This window comes from Hemitrygon akajei, chromosome 14 (assembly GCF_048418815.1).
Source record: "Hemitrygon akajei chromosome 14, sHemAka1.3, whole genome shotgun sequence".
Lineage (NCBI taxonomy): Eukaryota > Metazoa > Chordata > Chondrichthyes > Myliobatiformes > Dasyatidae > Hemitrygon > Hemitrygon akajei.
The window spans coordinates 99,380,692-99,399,766 of NC_133137.1; positions in this window are offsets into that span (position 1 = coordinate 99,380,692).

Sequence of the window (19,075 nt, forward strand, 5' to 3'; positions counted from 1 at the left end):
GGTGAAATCACAAACAGTAGTATTAGAAATGGAATTCCTATGAATGAGCACCTAGTGCTCAGCACGCAGCCTTTAAGTACAGAAGGAATGTGGCAGGCAATAATTGGCAGTCTGAGTCTTAAAGGGACAGTGGCAGCTAACCGTACTCCGGGGAAATGGAGTGCCGAGAGCTGGATGCCTGCTGCTATTTAGTCAGGATCATGATGTTAGGTCCCAGCTTCAGGAACCATCGGGCTTCTGAAATGGCATGGATAACGTCACTCATCACAACACAGAACTGAATCCACAATCTACGGACTCCCTTTCAAGATTCTACAACTCATGTTCTCAGCATTATTTATTTATTTGCCTGTTTGTTTATCTATTATTTGCTTTTTGATATTTGTACAGTTTGACTTCTTTTGCATATTAGTTGTTGGCAGTTTTTTGTTGATTCTGTTGTATTTTTTGTTCTGCTCTGAACACCTATAAGAAAACGAATCCCAGGGTGGTAATGGTGACATATACGTACTCTGATAATAAATTTGCTTTGAACTTTGAGCTCTCTCGTAATCACATCCCATCTTTTGTTAAATGGGGATGAATGGATTCACAATTAGAACATCCTTCAGATCTCCAATGTGCTCAGTCCAGTGTACATCCCTCTGCACTCACTGTGGTTTATCTGGGCGCCTTTTCCAAACCTGCTGCCTCTTTCACCAAGAGATGCAAGGGCAGCAGACATGTGGGAGCTTCACCACTTCTGCATTTCCCTCCACGTCAAACACTCTGCCTTTAGGAGCATTGGGTCTGATCACTGGAACTTCCTCCCTAACAACACTGTGAGAGCAGCATCAATACAAGAACTACAGTGGTTCATTGTCTCCGCCTCACAGTAGTATAGGAAGGCCATTAAATGCTGGTGTCGTCAACAATGCCCAGACCCCAGATTCCCTTTCTTCAGATTCAGGATCAGATTCAAGATCAGGATCAGAATCAGGATCAGAATCAGATTCAGGATCAGATTCAAGATCAGGATCAGAATCAGAATCAGAATCAGGATCAGGATCAGAATCAGAATCAAGACCAGGATCAGGATCAGGATCAGAATCAGATTCAGGATCAGATTCAAGATCAGGATCAGAATCAGAATCAGAATCAGGATCAGGATCAGAATCAGAATCAAGACCAGGATCAGGATCAGGATCAGAATGAGAAGCAGGACCAGGATCACGATCAGAATCAGATTCAGGATCAGGATCGGGATCAGGTTTAAAATCTCTGACATATGGTGTGAAATTTGTTGCTTTGTGGCAGCACTACAGTGTGTTACATAAAACAATTACTATAAGTTACAATAGGAAATAAGATTATATAAGAATAAGCAATATGATTACAATAAGAAGGTACTATAAGTTACAATAAAAATAAGTAGTGCAAAAAGAGAGCGAAGTATTCAGATTGTGCTCTTGGGTTCTGAAATTTGATGGCAGAGCGTCCGAGAAGCTATTCCTAAAATCTGGGCTTCTCCCTGATTGTAGTGATGAGAAGAGGTCATGTTCTCAGAGTGAGTGTCCTTAATAATGGATACCACTTCCTGAGCACTGCCTTTTGAAGATGTCCTTGGGACCTTCATGGGTCTTTTGAACTTGCAGGCTGACGCTGGAGCTAATGCTGGCCGGGTTAAGGCTGGGTATGTAAGGTGATCTTGGCATCTTCTCCAGTCTTAGTTAAGGGTGATGATCTCCATCACAGAAGCGAAAAACCAGGACATCCAGTACTTACAGAGTACAGCATGCTCTGTTTGGATCTGATTGCAGTTTATAAACCTAGTATCTAAATTTAATCTTGTGTCAGAAAGAACAGCCAGCATAGAGGGAGTTGAGGGTGGGATGGGGGTAGGGTGGTAGGCAGAAGAAACGATTAATGAGCAGTTATATTGAATTAACTACTCTGAAGGTGCTGTCATTTAAGCAGCTTTGTATTATCTGCATTCAGTATTTGTTATGCAAAATAACAGGAGGCTGCAGTCCTATCAACCCCTTATTTAATCTAAATTAAAACTCTACTAATCTCATTAACAAACTAACCCGAGTGCCAGAGGGGCTTAAGACGCCTTAACATCATTATGTACTTATCTGTGGAAACAAAAAGAAAATTACTGCATGTGGGGAATATGGGAATTAATAATCATATATCTGCATTGTAATTGTCTAAATAATTATACTGCTCTAGCAGATGACCCACTGCTACAGAATCATTACAGGAAACTGTCTACATTTTCTTAAATAGGAATAAAGAGATCTTTTTAATTACAAATATTGAGCATTAACGGCATTACATTTTGAAGTTTGTAAATACGGTTTGACTCTTGGATTTGGTATACTCCTTGCTGGCACCTACCTAATCATTTTAGGTGATGCAGAGTGTCATTATATTTTGAAAGGATTTTATTCAAACGTAGACTCACTCAAGGTAAACAACACACACAAAAGGCTGGAGGAACTCAGCAGGCCAGGCAGCATCTATGGAAAAGAGTGAACTGTCAACGTTTTGGGTGGAGACCCTTCTTCAGCACTGGCAAGGAAGATAGGAAGTCAGAGCAAGAAGGAGGGGGGAGGGGAAAGACGTAGGTGAGAGGTGAAAGGTGAAACTGGGAAGGGGGAGGGGTGAAGTAAAGAGTTGATCGGTGAAAGAGATAAAGAGGCGGAATCTGAGGAGAGGGTAGGAGATCATGGAAGAAAGGGAAGGGAGAGGAGCACCAGAGGCAGGTGATGGGCAGGTCAGGAGGTGAGGTGGAAGAAGGAAACAGGAATGGGGAATGGTGAAGGGGAGTGGGGGGGGTGCAATTACCAGAAGTTTGAGAAGTTAATGTTCGTGCCATCAGGGTGGAGGCTACCTAGATGAAATATAAGGTGCTGCTCCTCCAATTTGGATGTGGCCTCATTAGGGCAGTCCAGAAATAATGGACTGACTTGTCAGAATGATAATGGGAGGTAGAATTTAAATGGGTAGAATTGAACCAGGAGATCCCGCTTTTTCTGGCAGATGGAGCTTAGGTGCTCGGTGAAGAGGTCTCCCAATCGAAAGGTAAAGATCCTTACTCAAGGTACTGAACTGAAGTTGTATGAAAGACACAAAGCCAAGCATCACTCTAGCTGGAGCAGGCCACAGCTTCAGTTTAGCGTGGAGCTGAGTGAGCATTGCGGAGCAGCAGGGAGAACTGAACAGAACCGGCCCTTCCTTCACCTCTGGTCCTGACACTCTGACCTTTTCAATCTGGCCCAGTGCTTAAATCGTCCAAACACTGGGTTGTTCCTCGCTTTCAGACTGCTCTGGAGTGTGAAACCCGCCGCCATTATTTGTCCCGTACCTGAATTTTCCAATCTGACCCGGTGCTAAAGTCAATCAGGATCGGGATATTCCTCAGTGGTGGGGATGTCATGACTCTGCTTTGTCCCTGCCTCCATCCTCACTTGCCTCTTCCCTGCGTCTCTGCCACCACTTCCCTCATCTTTCCTCGCAATTTCTTGCCTTTGCCTCCTCCACTGCCACCACTCGGCTCTCCGTTGTTAGCATTGAAAAATCATTAATAATGTGTTTACCAGTTTTCTTTGTTTTGTTTTTTACTGCTGATAACTAGTCACTGGGCATCACCATCTGCTGAAGAATCACGCCCAGTTCAGGGGACAAATCGGGCTGTCATTTATAGCAGTGAATGTTAGAGGACGTTAGAGTTCTAAAGCACGTGGGAGAAACTGCAGCAAACTTGAAACTGAATCCTTATACAATGTGGCAAAATGTTTCATCTGTCAAAAGGAAAGGATACATCATCAACAAGGAAGTTCAATGTAGAGAGAACAAACGAAAAGCAATTTCAGTGGTGTGAAATAAGAATTGAAAATGCTGGAAAACACAGCAGATCAGGCAGCATCTTCCGAAAGAGAAAGATAATTAGCTTCACAGGTCAGAAATCCTTCATCAGAAATGGGTAAATGAGAAGACAAGTTGGTTTCAAATTACAAAAAGGAAGGGGGGGCGGAGAGAGAGAGAGAGAGAGAGAGAGAGAGATGGAGAGAATGAGATAGGATAAATTGGATATGACTGATGAGGGTACAGCCAAGGTGGTTTCACTGTTTACAGAGACACAAAATAAAGCTCTAAAGAAGTTTATCTTGGGCTAAAAGAAGATGAAACTGGATTGCAACCATATCAAGAAAAAAAAGTGGAAGCAATTGCAAGAGACATGAATTAAGGTCACTGCTAGGACTGGTAGAGTATTTTGCTAGATTCCTTCCAGTAGCTTGCAACAGATTAACTGATAACACAGAACAGCGATTGAAGGAAGATAGAAAATCATACGAATAGTAATAAATACATCATTTGTGTCAGGAGAATCTTGGAACTAAGACTTTTCTAAATCAACATAATGTCACCTTTACAGACAAGTGAGGCGTTCCATTTTGGTAAGCTGAACCAGTGGAAGACTTGCACTGTAAATGGCAGGGCCCTGGAATGTGCCGTACATCAGAGACCAAGGGATATAAATACCTAAATACAAGAGAATCTGCCCAAAGCATTGACTGTTTATTCCACTTCATAGATGGGGCCTGACCTGCTTACTTCCTCCAGCATGTTGAATGTGGAACAAGTGCATAGAGTCCTGTGAACTTGCCCCCTCTTAGACATGTAAGTATAGCTAGGGTGCCAAGGCTTTTGCACAGGACTGTAGTAATTCTATGCATTGTAACAGTACTGTTGCTGCAAAATTATGTGAGTAATGATAAACATGATTCTGATATGTGTCTCTATGGTGGACTGAGAGTTGGAAGGGGATAGGGAAAGAGGAATTATGTTTGGGAAAAGGGGAAGGAGAGGGGAGGAAGGAGAAAGCACTGGAGAGACATTCTATAACGATCAATAGACCAATTGTCTGGAATCAAGTGACCTTGCCTGTTGTCTCAGGGCTGAGGGTGTCTGCACACATGCCACCCCCCGTCCCTGGAACTCCTTCTCTGCCACTTGTCCCACATTCCCTCCTGAGGTGCTCTGTAGCTACATATACACGTGCCTCAGACTTTTACAGAGTTCTGTAGCTCACTGAAAGCGACGAGCCGTTAGACAGGGTGGTGAAGGAAAAAGTGCTTGGCACACTTGTCTTCACTGGTCAGGGCACTGAGCACAAAAGTTGGAATGTCCCGTTACAACTGTACAAGAGTTTGGGTGAGACCATACCTGTGTGTGGTTGTGGGCACCTCGCTGTAGGAAGTAATCATTAAGCATGGGAGTTTGCGAAGATTTGGCATGACATCTAAAACTTTTGCAAAAACTTCTACAGATGTATATTGAATGGCTGCAATCCAGTCTGGTATAGAGAAACCAATACCCTCGAACAGAAAATCTATCACAAATTAGTGAAATCAGCCCAGTCCATCTCAGGAAATGCTGCTCCACCTCTGAGCACACTGAACGAAGCGTCATTGCAGGAAAGCAGCATCCATCATCAGGAACTCCCGCCACCCAAGTCATGCTCTCTTCTCACTGCTGCCAACAGGAAGAAGGTACAGGAGCCTCAGGACTCACGCCACCAGGTTCAGGAACAGTTATTACCCCTCAACCATCAGGCTCTTGAACCATTGAAATGTTCCCCACAGCATTTCAAGGAGTCTCCATCTCACGTTCTCAATATTCATTGTGTATTTATTTATTATTATTATTGCTTTCTTCTTGTATTTGCACAGTTTCTTGTATTTTCTACATTGGTTGAACACCCCAACTTAGTGCTGTCTTCCATTGATTCTCTCATGGTTATTATTCTATTATGGATTCGTTGAGTATGCCCACAAGAAAATGAATCTCAGGGTTGGTCATGGTGACATATATGTACATTGATACTAAACTTAATTTGAACTTTGAAAAGCATACAGACAGAATTAAAAAGGATGCAACTGGGACTGAAGGATTTGAGTTATACGGAGAGAATGAATAGGCTGGGCCTTTCCCCCCTGAAGCCCGAGGGGTAAGTAGAGGTACAGTACATAAAAACAGCACACATTTGGTGCATGGTCATTGTTGCTTTTCAGGGTAGGAAGTGTAAAATTAGAGGCAGAGGTTTAAGGTGAGAGCAGAAAGATTTAAAGAGAATGTGAGCAGCCACTTTTTCGCCCAGCAAGTGGTGTAAAGTGAAATGGTCTGCCAGAGGTGGGTACAATTGCAATTCTTACAACTCATTTGCACAAGTACATGGATAGGAAAGGTTAGAAGGTCATGGGCCAAGTACAGGCAAATAGGAGAGGAACGGGTAGGCAGTTAGATTGGGACATACTGAAGGGCCTGTTTCTGTGCTGTATGACTTTGTTTCTTGCATGTGAAGGTTTGAATTACTGAGGAGATACTGTAATAAGTCAAGGGCAGTGGGCAAGAAATGAAATCTATTTGTTTTGCAACAGCATCCATGGACAAAGACTGAGAAACCATTTCAAAATGGAGAGAAAGACAGCTAAGACCTAATACAAATTATGACTTTGGAGAAAATTATAACTTATGGAGAAACATTTTAACCATGTCAGAGTTTGTCAGTTAATATCTGGAAAATCTGACTTTCCACAATAGAGTGGTAATTGTAAGTAAGCAGTATAGAGCTAGCATGCGGAAAAAGGGTAAGAAGTTAGTTGTCCTCCCAGTCCTTTAGTTTCTGCCATAGGAATACAAGAGGATATCAAAGTAATGTGATTCTGAGTTGACTGCAGAAGTTAGTCTAGTGGAGGCTGTGGAAGATATAACATAAGACTGGACTGAACTCAGTCAAAAAGTGTCACATTGTACAAACTGAGAAGTGGATACAATCTCAGTGAGAGTGATTCATTTTGAGAAGGACAAAAGGACTCAAAAAATATATTAACATGTTAAATTTGAACATTGTGTAAATTTTGCAGTGTAGAGTGTGTGGATGTTTAGTGGGATTTATATATAGATAGGAGAGGCCCCTTATCTAAGAAAGGATGTGCTGGCTTTGCAGAATGTTCACAAGGATGATTTCAGGAATGAACTGGTTAATGTATGAGGATGTGTATTCTGGGCTTGTTCTCACTGGAGTTTAGAAGAATGAAGGGGGATCTGAATGAAACCTATCGAATGTTGAAAAACCTCGACAGAGTGGATGTGGAGAGGATGTTTCCAATAGTTAGTAAGTCTAGGACCAAAGGATATAGATAAAGTGGATATGGAGAGGATATTTCCTTTAGTTGGTGAGTCCAGGACCAGAGGACACAGCCTCCGAAGAGGGACGATCAGAAGAATGGAGATGAGGAGGAATTTCTCTAGCCAGAAGGAGGAGAATCTGTGGAATTCATTGTCACTGACAACTGTGGAGGCTAAGTCATTGAATATATTTAAAACAGAGATTGATAGGTCTTTGATAAGTCAGAGTGCCAAAGGTTACGGAGAGAAGCGAAGTGAATGGGATTGAGAGAGTGGGATAATTAATCAGCCATGATGGAATGGCAGAGCAGACTTGATGTGTGGATGGCCAAATTCTTCTCCTATATCTTATGGTCTTTTAGAGGTCTATGGACCAAACATTGACAGATGAGACTAATTTGCTGGGCAACACTGCCAGCATGGACAAGTTGGGGCAAATGGTCTTATTCCATGCTGTATGTCTCTGACTCTCTGTGCACAAGCACAGCATAGATATTTGGTTGAATAAAGCAGTTTCTCATGTTATGGCAGCACTTTATGTTTCTCTATAAACCCTGCTTATTCTGCATTAGAAGTAAGGAACTTGCATAAGCACGTGCATGTTAAAACACCAATGTATAAGTAGATAATGCTTGCCATCTTGATAGTATAATTTCAAGTGGTAGACCATTCACCTGCACCAGTTCCGTAAAGGCATTGGAAATGAAGTACAGAATGGTAGAACGGTGGTAGCAGTATATCTGGACACTGTGAAAATGTTCATTAGGACTAAAACAGAGAATAGGCAATTTCTATAGATGTTATTCATATCAACGTAGACATGGAATTTGGTCGTTTCCTTCAGGAGACAATGCAATGCTTGAAGCTCATAGAACAGATCTGGTTTCAGATGGTACTGGTGAAGCCCAGCGGCTACTGGCGGCAGAAAAACAAAGAGTACAACTAAATACTTCATTAATAATACTTTTGCTTGGAAAATCTATGGTAAACGATCACCTGAAACAATGGAGAGGTGAATGAAGGAGAGGATGAGTCGAGGGTCAAGGCATGCGGGCACGAGCGAGGTCAAGGCAGAATCAGGGCAAGCAGCACAGAGCAAAGTTGGAGCAGAGGAGGGGCAGATTTGAGGCCCATCTACCTAAACTGAGAGCAAAGTTTGATCGGTTTAAGTGCCAGGCTGACTTGGAAAGGTCGGGTATAGGTTGAAACGTAGCTGCGGGGTCCAGGCCCAGAGCACGTTGACGTGACAGGGCCTGGGTCTTAGCGCAAGGAATGACCTGATTTTTGGACAATTTAACTGCCAGGCAGATGTATTGAAAAGGCAGGCTGTTGGGACAAAAGGCAGCGAATGGGCCAATTCTGCTTGATATTCTGTGATGTTCTGCTATTTGCTTGCTTTTGTTGTTTGCACAATTTGTTTTGTTTTTTCTCTGTGCGTTGGGTGTTTGATATCTTTTTTTGGGTTTCTTTGTTTTGTGGCTGCCCATAGGGAGATGAATCTCAAGGTTGTATAATGTATACATACTTTGATAATAAATGTACCTTGAACTTTGAATGAAAAGCAAATTATTGCCTCAGTAAGGAAATTGTTGTTCCAGAAAATAGAGATTAATAATAAAGAACTTGATCCAGTTGTCAATATGTGACCAGTGGTGCCTCACTAATATCTGTAGTGAGTCTTCAACTGTTCACTGCATTTACTAGTGTCATTGAAATGGCAAAGTAGCACAGCAATCAATGCAATCGCTTTTCAGCATTAGTTGTAAGAGAAGAGTTCGATTCCTGCCACTTACTGTCTGTAAGGAATTTGTAAGTTCTCCTCATGAATACATAAGTTTCCACTTTCCTCCCACATTCCAAAGATGTATAGTTAGGGTTAGTAGGTTGTCAAGTCAAGTCAAGTTTATTGGCATTTAACCCTTACATACTGTTCATATTCTATACCTTCACAGTACGGTCCGGGTCAATTTTGACCCGGCCCAAGAATCCCCTCATAACAAGTGTCTTTCCCAAATTTTGAACCACAGATCTATTTTGAATGTATAAATAGCCTATCTGACATTAATAAATGGGTGATTAATCCTTAATTAATGTTTCAGAGATCTAAAATCCATTTCAATAGATATGGGTCAAATTTTACCCGGAACAGCCTCAATGTACAAAGATCTGTAGCAGCTGTACAAAAGTATAAAATTTTTAAATATTTTCATTTTTGCACATTTTGGGTCACTTTAGGAAAAGTCATCAACTTTTGGCTAAAAAATGGTATTTAGGGTGTTTTTACTGCTTTCAAACATCAAAACGGGTCAAATTTGACCCGAACAGTATTTAAGGGTTAACTATATACATATATACAGTATAAGCATATAAAGCATATAGAAACAAGACAATGTTTCTTCAAGTGGGGTGTAAGGCATAGTAGTACACATAACACACAATAACTTACGAAGATACAGATAAAATCTACACATTACTAAACTGAAATGCATTCATATTAAATTTTGTAAGGTACAGAACAGATTAACCAGTGACACTTTGAATACGATATGGCTGGGAGTTCAGAAACCTATTGGCCTGAGGGAAGAAACTGTTTCTTATCCTGTCCATTCTTTTTTTTTTATGCATCGTAGTCTCCTCCTTGATGGTAGAAAGTCAAGGAGGATGTTGGATGGATGGATGGGATCCTTACTAATACTATGGGCCCTGGGTACACAGCGCTCCTGGTAAATGTCCCCGATGGATGGTAGGGAGATTCCTACGATCCTCTCAGCTATTTTCACAGTCCTTTGTAGGGAATTCTGGTCCGATGCTCGACTGCTCCCATACCAGATGGAGATGTAACTTGTCAGGACGCTCTCAATGGTACTCCTGTAAAACGCAGTTAATTTGGTGTGGGGTGCGTGTGAGCCTTGCTTGCCTCAATCTTCTTAGGAACTGGAGGTGCTGCTGTGCCTTCTTGTTCAGCGAGGTGATATTAAGTGATCAGATGAGGTCATCCATGATGTGAACTCTCAGGAATTTGGTGCACTTAACTCTCTTTATGGAGGAGTCATCTATTCCTAGTTTGTCTGCACCTTCCTGAAGTCTACTATGATTTGCTTGACCTTCTCCACTTTCAGGCTTAGGCTGTTTTTCTCACACCAATCTATCAGCTCCTCCATTTGCTCGCTATACTCTGGCTCGTTATCGTATTTGATAAGGCCAGCCACTGTGGTGTCATCTGCAAGCCTGATGACACGGTTTGCGCTGGATCCTGCGACACAGTCATGTTTCAGTAGTGTGAACAGCAGAGGGCTGAGCACACAGCACCAGTGCTCAGCGTAATGGGACTAGAGACATGGCTGCCCACACAGACTGCGGGCATGCAATGTCGGGACAGGGAGCGTGGTGACACTTGCAGTCTTTCTCGTTTATTTGATTTGATGCAAGTAACTTATTTCACTCAATGTTGTGATGTACATATGACAAATAAAGGTAACCTTTATCTTCATTTTTAGCTTAACTTTGAAGTTTGCAAGTGACACAAAAATAGACAGCATTCCAAGCTGTATCAATGGAACCACTAAACTACAAGATTAAGCAAATGAACAGAGGTGTTTCAAAAGGATTCTCATGGAAGTATTTACTCTTCTATTTTAGGCTTAAAGAGATTGGATGAGTAATTTCTTAACGATACAAGGATGGAAGTAACAAAGATCCAAAGTCATTGGATATCCATGTTCATAGCTGCTCATGCTTCTAAATGTGAAGACAGTGGAGTCAATTTCCTTCTCAATACCTGCGTACAAACCCCCCGAGTGAGACTCCAGAACACCACTGACCGAGGTGATATCACTCAGCACAGATGCTAAACTGAGGCTCTTATTTGTTCTCTCAGCTGGGGATGAGAAAGAAACCATGAAGTTAATTTGAGGAGAAGCAAAAGCATTACTTGTCAGACTTATGAAATAACAGTGACAAAAAAGATCATTAGTACCTTGCTGTTTGAGGGATAGGACAGTACCTGAAGAGATTGCAGAATGTCCCACAAAGTGATAGTGCTTTAAAACTATCTTGTTGGCTGCCTGGCACTTTGAGGTTACCTGAGCATCTGAGGACACTAAAATGACCATCTAATGATTCAACAAGTACAGAGATTAATGAAGAGGACCAATGGAATTGTGCTTTATATATCTGGAAGGCTGAGCTACAAGCAGCTGGAAGTAATGATAGAGCTATATAATCTTGGCAGGACACATCTGATTTACCTTATGAAGCATAAGTTAGCTGTGGAAAATATTTGGTGGGATTGCAGCACGTCCCACCATTACTTCATGGGACATTCTCCAGTCCCTTCAGGTACTGTCCTATCCCTCAAACAGCAAGGTACTAATGATCTTTTTTGACACTGTTATTTTATAAGTTAGACAAATGATGCTTTTGCTTTTCTTCAAATTAACTTCATGGTATCCTTCTCCATCCCCAGCTGAGAGACCAGATGATAGTGTCAGTTTAGCATCTGTGCTGAGTGATATCACCTCGGTCAGTGGTGTTCTGGAGTCTCACTCGGGGGGTTTATATGCAGGTATTGAGAAGGAAATTGACTCCACCACCTTCAGATTTAGAAGCATGAGCAGCTATGAACATGGATATCCAATGACTTTGGATCTTTGTTACTTCCATCCTTGTATTGTTTAGAAATTACTCGTCCAATCTCTTTAAGCCCAAGATAGACGAGTAAGCACTTACATGGGAATCCTTTTTACTGGGCTGATAGCTAGACTTCACCTCCAAGGAGAAGTCAGCAGAAGTAGTATCCAGTTCCAGAGCATTTTGTACAATCACATAAATCTAAGAGGGATTTATTGTAGATCAAAACAAACTGTTTCTGCGGGTAGACATCTGGGCACTGGCTTAATTGAGTGAAGTTGGGAAACACAGGTCCCAAACACACAATGGGAGGTAGAATCTTGGACAATCACTCTACAGTAACAAATTATAATGCAGTAATTCACACAAAATGCTGGAAGAACTCAACAGGCCAGGCAGCATCAGTGGAAGGAAATGAGCCAGTACTGATGAAGGGTCTTGGCCAGAAACATTGACACCTTATTCCTTTCCATAAATTGTACCTGACCTGCTAAGCTCCTCTAGCATTTTGAGTGTTTTAATCTGGATTTCCAGTGTCAGCAGAATCTCAGACATGAGAAATCTGCAAATGCTGGAAATCCAAAGCAACACACACACAAAATGCTGGAGAACTTAGCAGATCGGGCAGCATCGATGAAAAAGAGTAAACAGTTGATATTTTGGGTCAAGACCCTTCTTCAGGACCCTCACTGAGTCCTGGAGAAGGGTCTTGGGCTAAACATCATTCTCATCCATAAATGCAGCGTGACCTGCTGAGTTCTCCAGCATTTTGTGTGTGTTGATTTGCAGAATCTCTTGTGTCTGATGATGTAATTATTAATTTTAAAACTGAAATTGCTAGTTTTTCTTACCAAAAATGCTAGATTTTGTAAAACAAAGACAAGGAGATGTGTTAGATCACAGATTATTGAATGGTGATAAAGGCTTGCAGGGCTAAACTGCCAAGTTCTGTTCAATGTTACAATATAACATTCTGCATTAATTATTCTAACATTCACACTCTTTCGAAGACAAGTGTAAATTACAATTGATTCGGTTGTATGGTTTTGAAACATTCCCAGTCCATCTTAATTGATTTACTTAGCATCATCTCACAAGTCATAAGCAATTGCAGTTTGAGACTGATTGTCAACACATTAGGCTGTTGTCAGTGACGTTCAGCCCTGTTAATAAATTCTGAATTGGTGAACTCACCCAATAAGAACAATAAAAATGAAAGATGCTGATACCCCGGCGCCATCTCCAATAGAAAGATGACTCAGTAGTGACTGATTGTACCATCAGGGACAAATAATGCAATAACCATACAACAAATCCTAATGTCAGTGCTGAAGTGATGGAAAGCATGCAAAAGCATTCTACATCGAGAGCAATTGATCTCAATGTTTCCAAGTCATAGAACTTACAAGGAGAAACAGGGTTAGCCGGGTTTATTCTACTAAGAGCTGTGAAGCTTCAGGGGAGGTTTAATAGAGGCAGTCATAATTATGATGATTTGAAAATGAATAAATGGAAGAAAATATTTCTACTGCCACAATGACTGGTAACCAGTTGGCTTGAGTTTGAGGTAATTTTTGAAGGAGCCAGGGGTAAAATGAGTAGGATTTTTAATGTTTCTTGTTATGATGATCTGGAATGCATTGCCTGAAAGGCTAGTGGAAGCAAATCATCATATATAGTATCATTGAACAATATAGGCCTGAAGGAACCATGTACGTGTTCTCTAATTGCTTTGTATTTTGTGTTGTGTGTTCATTATGGTAACTGGAAACATGAGTGGGGGTGTGGTAAAAGCAAAGGGAATAAGATCCATATTTTTACTTATTTTTGTGGCTTGGGGCTGGCGGAAGACATATCTTTGCTGATCACTTAATATCACTTCAAGATTGTATGTTTGCTAATTGCTAATAAAGGGTTTGACTCTTTGGAGCAATCATTTCATTGGAGCTGAGAGTGCGTCGTGCAAGCATAGCAACCCTGTGGCGATCACAAGCTAGCGGCAATTGTTCTGATTTTGGATTAGCTTTTTTACTGCTGCAAGGCCCTTCAGCCCACAATGTCTATGCTGAACATGAGATTGAATTCAACTAATCTTCCTCAGTGTGCACATGATCCATATGCCCCCATTCCCTACATATCCACATATCTATCAAACAGCCGCTTAAATGCCACTACTGCATCTCCCTCCACCACTCCCCCATGGCAGCCTGTTCCAGGCACTTCACACTTGCTTTGTAAAAAACTTTGCCCCACACATTTCTTTAAATGTTCCTCCTCTCACCTTAAGCACTTGACATTTCTTTACTGGGAAAAATAAAGCGCTCGTAATCTTATAAACTTCCATAAGTCTCCCTTCAGCTTCTGGCACTCCAGAGCAAACTGGCCAAGTCCCTCTTTAACCGCCACCTCTCTGTATAGTTCAGACCCTCTAATCCGGGCATTATCCTGGGTTTAGTTAAAGCAGAAGTTTATAGGTTCTTAATTATTAAGAGTGTCAAAGGTTATAGGGAAAAGGCAGGAGAATGGGGTTGAGAGGGCCAATAAACCAGTCACGATCAAATGGTGGAGAAACTCAATGGACCGAATTCTGCTCCTAGATCTTATTGTCTTAAATCTAAACATCTGCACCTTTTACAAAACCTCCCCGTCCTTCAAGTAATGGGCAGGTCAGAATTTCACACAAAGATCCCCAGCTGCAGATGACGTTAAAATCTTATATGGCCACAACATGACTTGTTGGCGTTTGTACTTGCTGCCCTGACCCATGCCCTATGCCTTCTTTACCACCCTATCTCCCTGCATCACCACCTTCAGTGAGGTATGGATTTGGACCCCTCACTGAAAGTTAATTCAGTATAACTTTCTAAAAATGAATCAAGCAAAGTGGAGAAAATTAGGGAAATAAAAAGCTAATTTTTGAGGATTAATACAGGAACAATGAGCCTAGTGGCTTTTTTTCCTGTACTGTTAAAATCAATGAAATTTCCCCACTCATAACCTTGGCCACTGTGTAGAAATAGAATTATTTTAATGGTGCTTATATTCCAATCTATATCATTGACATTATAAACATGCCAACTGGATTAATTTTATTTCTCTGTGACAGTTACTGTGTTCTTCCATTACAGTGAAAGGGAAACATCTCTGTTACATATGCATGGAGCAAGAATGATGACAGAGTAGTACGATTGAATGCTTTTATTGAGTCATGTTGGCAACAGTACAGATGGCGACAGAGCTTTTTTGCAGACCTGGGAGACTTTCTTGAGTTCATCTACGAAAAAGTTTAAATCTTCTGTTATCATGTCTCTATTTTTCCTATTCAAGGTGGCTGGGGTCCTGTTGGAGTCCATGATCTACAGCTGCGCTCAAACTATATTCTTCACAGACAGTGGGTTCACACGCTTCCGAACTCACAAGGTAGCCTGTGTTTCAGGATGGTCGGGAGCGGCTTGGAAGACGTGTGGCTTCAGGGTGCGGTCCTGTGGATGACCTGACTCCTTGCCAATGTCACTGACTGAAGCATTGTGGGAGTTTTGAAACATTGTGACAGCGGGCACCGCTGTTGGATGCCTCTGCACTCAAGTGATCTCTCTCTCTCTCACTCTTTCTCTCTCTCTCTCCCTCTGCCCCCTCCTTTCTCCCCTCCTCTCTCTCCCTCCCTCTCTCTCTCTCTCTCTCTCTCTCTCTCTCTCTCTCTCTCTCTCTCTCTCTCTCCCCCTCTGCCCCCTCCTTTCTCCCCTCTCTCTCCCTCTCTCTCTCCCTCTGCCCCCTCCTTTCTCCCCCTCTCTCTCCCTCTCTCCCTCTCTCTCTCTCTCTCTCTCTCTCTCTCTTTCTCTCACGCCTGCTGATGCTTGAGTCAGGGGAACTTGAAATAAGCGATGCTACAGACTGTAGCACTGAAACAGCGAGCTATTGGCCTCCCCTCTTGCTGTGGTGGGAGCGATATCTCACTCTCCCTCATTAGTGAGAGAACAGGCCTGTTTGGATGTGGAAGTGTTCGATGGACAGTAGTTTTTGATGTTCTATTGATTATGGTCTCTGGGGGTTTGCTGTTGCTTGGTGGGTAGTGTGGGACTGATGCTTTTTGCTGTTACAAGATGGGGGGCTGTGGTGTCCTAACATCTTTCTGTCATTCATTCTTTGGGTTTTTTTCTTTTTCTGTTTCTTGGATGCCTGCGAAGAGTAAGAATTTCAGATTGTATTCTGTGTACATTCCCTGAGATTAAATTGAACCATTGAACTGGGCCACTTACCGTGTGGGAGGTATGAACCAGGCTTGCCTAGACGAATAACATGCTCACTCAAAGCCTGCCCCCAAAAGAGAGAGAGGCCTCTGCATGTAGGAAGCCCAGTCGAATCACCGCACTTACTAACTTTCAGAATCAATCCGATAGAGTTCAGTTTCTGGACCCATTCCTGCAGGAGGAAGAGAACCGTGGAATGTCAAGAAAAGCTGATAATTCTCATCACTGGCTTCATCATTAGATGCTCTTAGAGGAACTTTGATGAATTCTGGTGTCTTCTCCCTTCCTTTTGGGTCCTGATGAAGGGTCATAAAAAAACATAGAAACATACATAATCTACAGAACAATACAAGCCCTTCAGCCCACAAAGTTGTGCCAAACATGTCCCTACCTTAGAAAATACTAGGCTTACCTATAGCCCTCTATTTTACTAAACTCCATGTACCTATCCAGGAGTCTCTTAATAGACCCTATCGTATCCACCTCCACCACCATTGCTGGCAGCCCATTCCACGCACTCACCACTCTCTGAGTAAAAATCTTACCCCTGACATCTCCTCTGTACCCTCTCCTCAGCACCTTAAACCTGTGACCTCTTGTGGCAACCATTTCAGCCCTGGGAAAAAGCCTCTGACTATCCACACAATCAATGCCTCTCATCATCTTATAAACCTCTTTCAGGTCACCTCTCATCCTCCGTCGCTCCAAGGAGTAAAGGCCGAATTCACTCAATCTGCCTTCATAAGGCATGCTCCCAATCCAGGCAACATCCTTGTAAATCTCCTCTGCACCCTTTCTATGGCTTCCACATCCTTCCTGTAGTGAGGCGACCAGAACAGAGCACAGTACTCCAAGTGGGGTCTGACCAGGGTCCGATATAGCTGCAACATTACCTCTCGGCTCCTAAATTCAATTCCACGATCGATGAAGACCAATAGACCGTACGCCTTCTTAACCACAGAGTCAACCTGCGCAGCTGCTTTGAGCGTCCTATGGACTCGAATCCCAAGATCCCTCTGATCCTCCATACTGCCAATTGTCTTACCATTAAGACTATATTCTGCCATCATATCTGACCTACCAAAATGAACCACCTCACACTTATCTGGGTTGAACTCCATCTGCCACTTCTCAGCCCTGTTTTGCATCCTATCAATGTCCCGCTGTAACCTCTGACAGCCTTCCACACTATCCACAACACCTCCAACCTTTGTGTCATCAGCAAACTTACTAACCCATCCCTCCACTTCACGAAGAGTAAGGGTCCCAGAGCAGATCCCTGAGGCACACCACCGGTCACCAATCTCCATGCAAAATATGACCCATCTACAACCACTCTTTGCCTTCTGTGGGCAAGTCAGTTCTGGATCCACAAAGCAATGTCCCCTTGGATCCCATGCCTCCTTACTTTCTCAATAAGCCTTGCATGGGGTACCTCATCAAATGCCTTGTTGAAATCCATATACACTACATCTACTGCTTTTCCTTCATCAATGTGTTTAGTCACATCTTCTAAAAATTCAATCAGGCTCGTAAGGCACGACTTGCCTTTGACAAAGCCATGCTGACTGTTCCTAATCACATTACACCTCTCCAAATGTTCATAAATCCTGCCTCTCAGGATCTTCTCCATCAACTTACCAACCACTGAGGTAAGACTCACTGGTCCATAATTTCCTGGGTATCTCTATTCCCTTTGTTGAATAAGGGAACAACATCCGCAACCCTCCAATCCTCTGGAACCTCTCCCGTCCCCACTGATGATGCTAAGATCATCGCCAGAGGCTCAGCAATCTCCTCCCTCACCTTCCACAGTAGCCTGGGATACATCTCATCCGGTCCCGGCGACTTATCCAACTTGATGCTTTCCAAAACCTCCAGCACATCCTCTTTCTTAATATCTACATGCTCAAGCTTTTCAGTCTGCTGCAAGTCATCACTACAATCACCAAGATCCTTTTCCATAGTGAATACTGAAGTAAAGTATTCACTAAGTACCTCTGCTATTTCCTCCGGTTCCATACACACTTTCCCACTGTCACACTTGATAGGTCCTATTCTTTCATGTCTTATCCTCTTGCTCTTCACTTACTTGTAGAATGCCTTGGGGTTTTCCTTAATCCTACCCGCCAAGGCCTTCTCAGATTCAAATTCAGATTCAGATTCAGTTTATTGTCATTTAGAAACCACAAATGCAATGCAGTTAAAAAATGAGACAACGTTCCCCCAGAATGATATCACAAAAGCACATGACAAAACAGACTACACCAGGAAATCCACATAACGTTTGGCAATCCCCAATCCAGAGTCCGGAGAGGCTGCTGCATATTAATATCTCGCTACCGTCTAGCACGTTCCCTGGAAAGGAGCTCCAAATCCACCAGACAAAAATAAGTCCAAAAACTAAAGCTACAAGACCTGCACAAAACCACATAGTTACAACACTGCAAACAATAGCATAATTGATAAAAAACAGACTATGGGCACAGTAAAAATAGTCCAAGATGTTAAAGCACTGTAAGTTCAAAAGAAATCATCACACAGTTTCCACAAGTCCCCAGGGTCCCGACAGACTCGCCATCCCACGCTGGCAGCAGAAGGGAGTACCCCTGCTATGGATTTACAAGGCGCCACCCGATTCAGCCTCGCAGTGACACCGAAAGTGACCTGAGTCTGTCAAACCTCCGAGCCGACGACCATCCCCTCCGGCACAGCTTCTCCGAGCACCATCCTCTGCCAAGCATACTAAGACAGCCCGCCAACGGCCGTCGGCAACGCAACCCTGAGGACTGGGGGCCTGTTCTTCCCAGCAGAGTCCCAGACCTCACAGCAGCAGCAGCAACGAAGAAGGTCTTCCTGGAATTTCCCAATGTTTCTCCTTGCTTCCACGTCCATTTTCAATCGATTATGATTGCGCACGGCACCCTTGCATGGCCCCTTCTAGCTCTCCTAATTTCCTTTTTGTGTTGGCGTGTGGCCAAGTGGCTGAAGGTCACTAGTTCAAACCTCAGCTGAGGCAG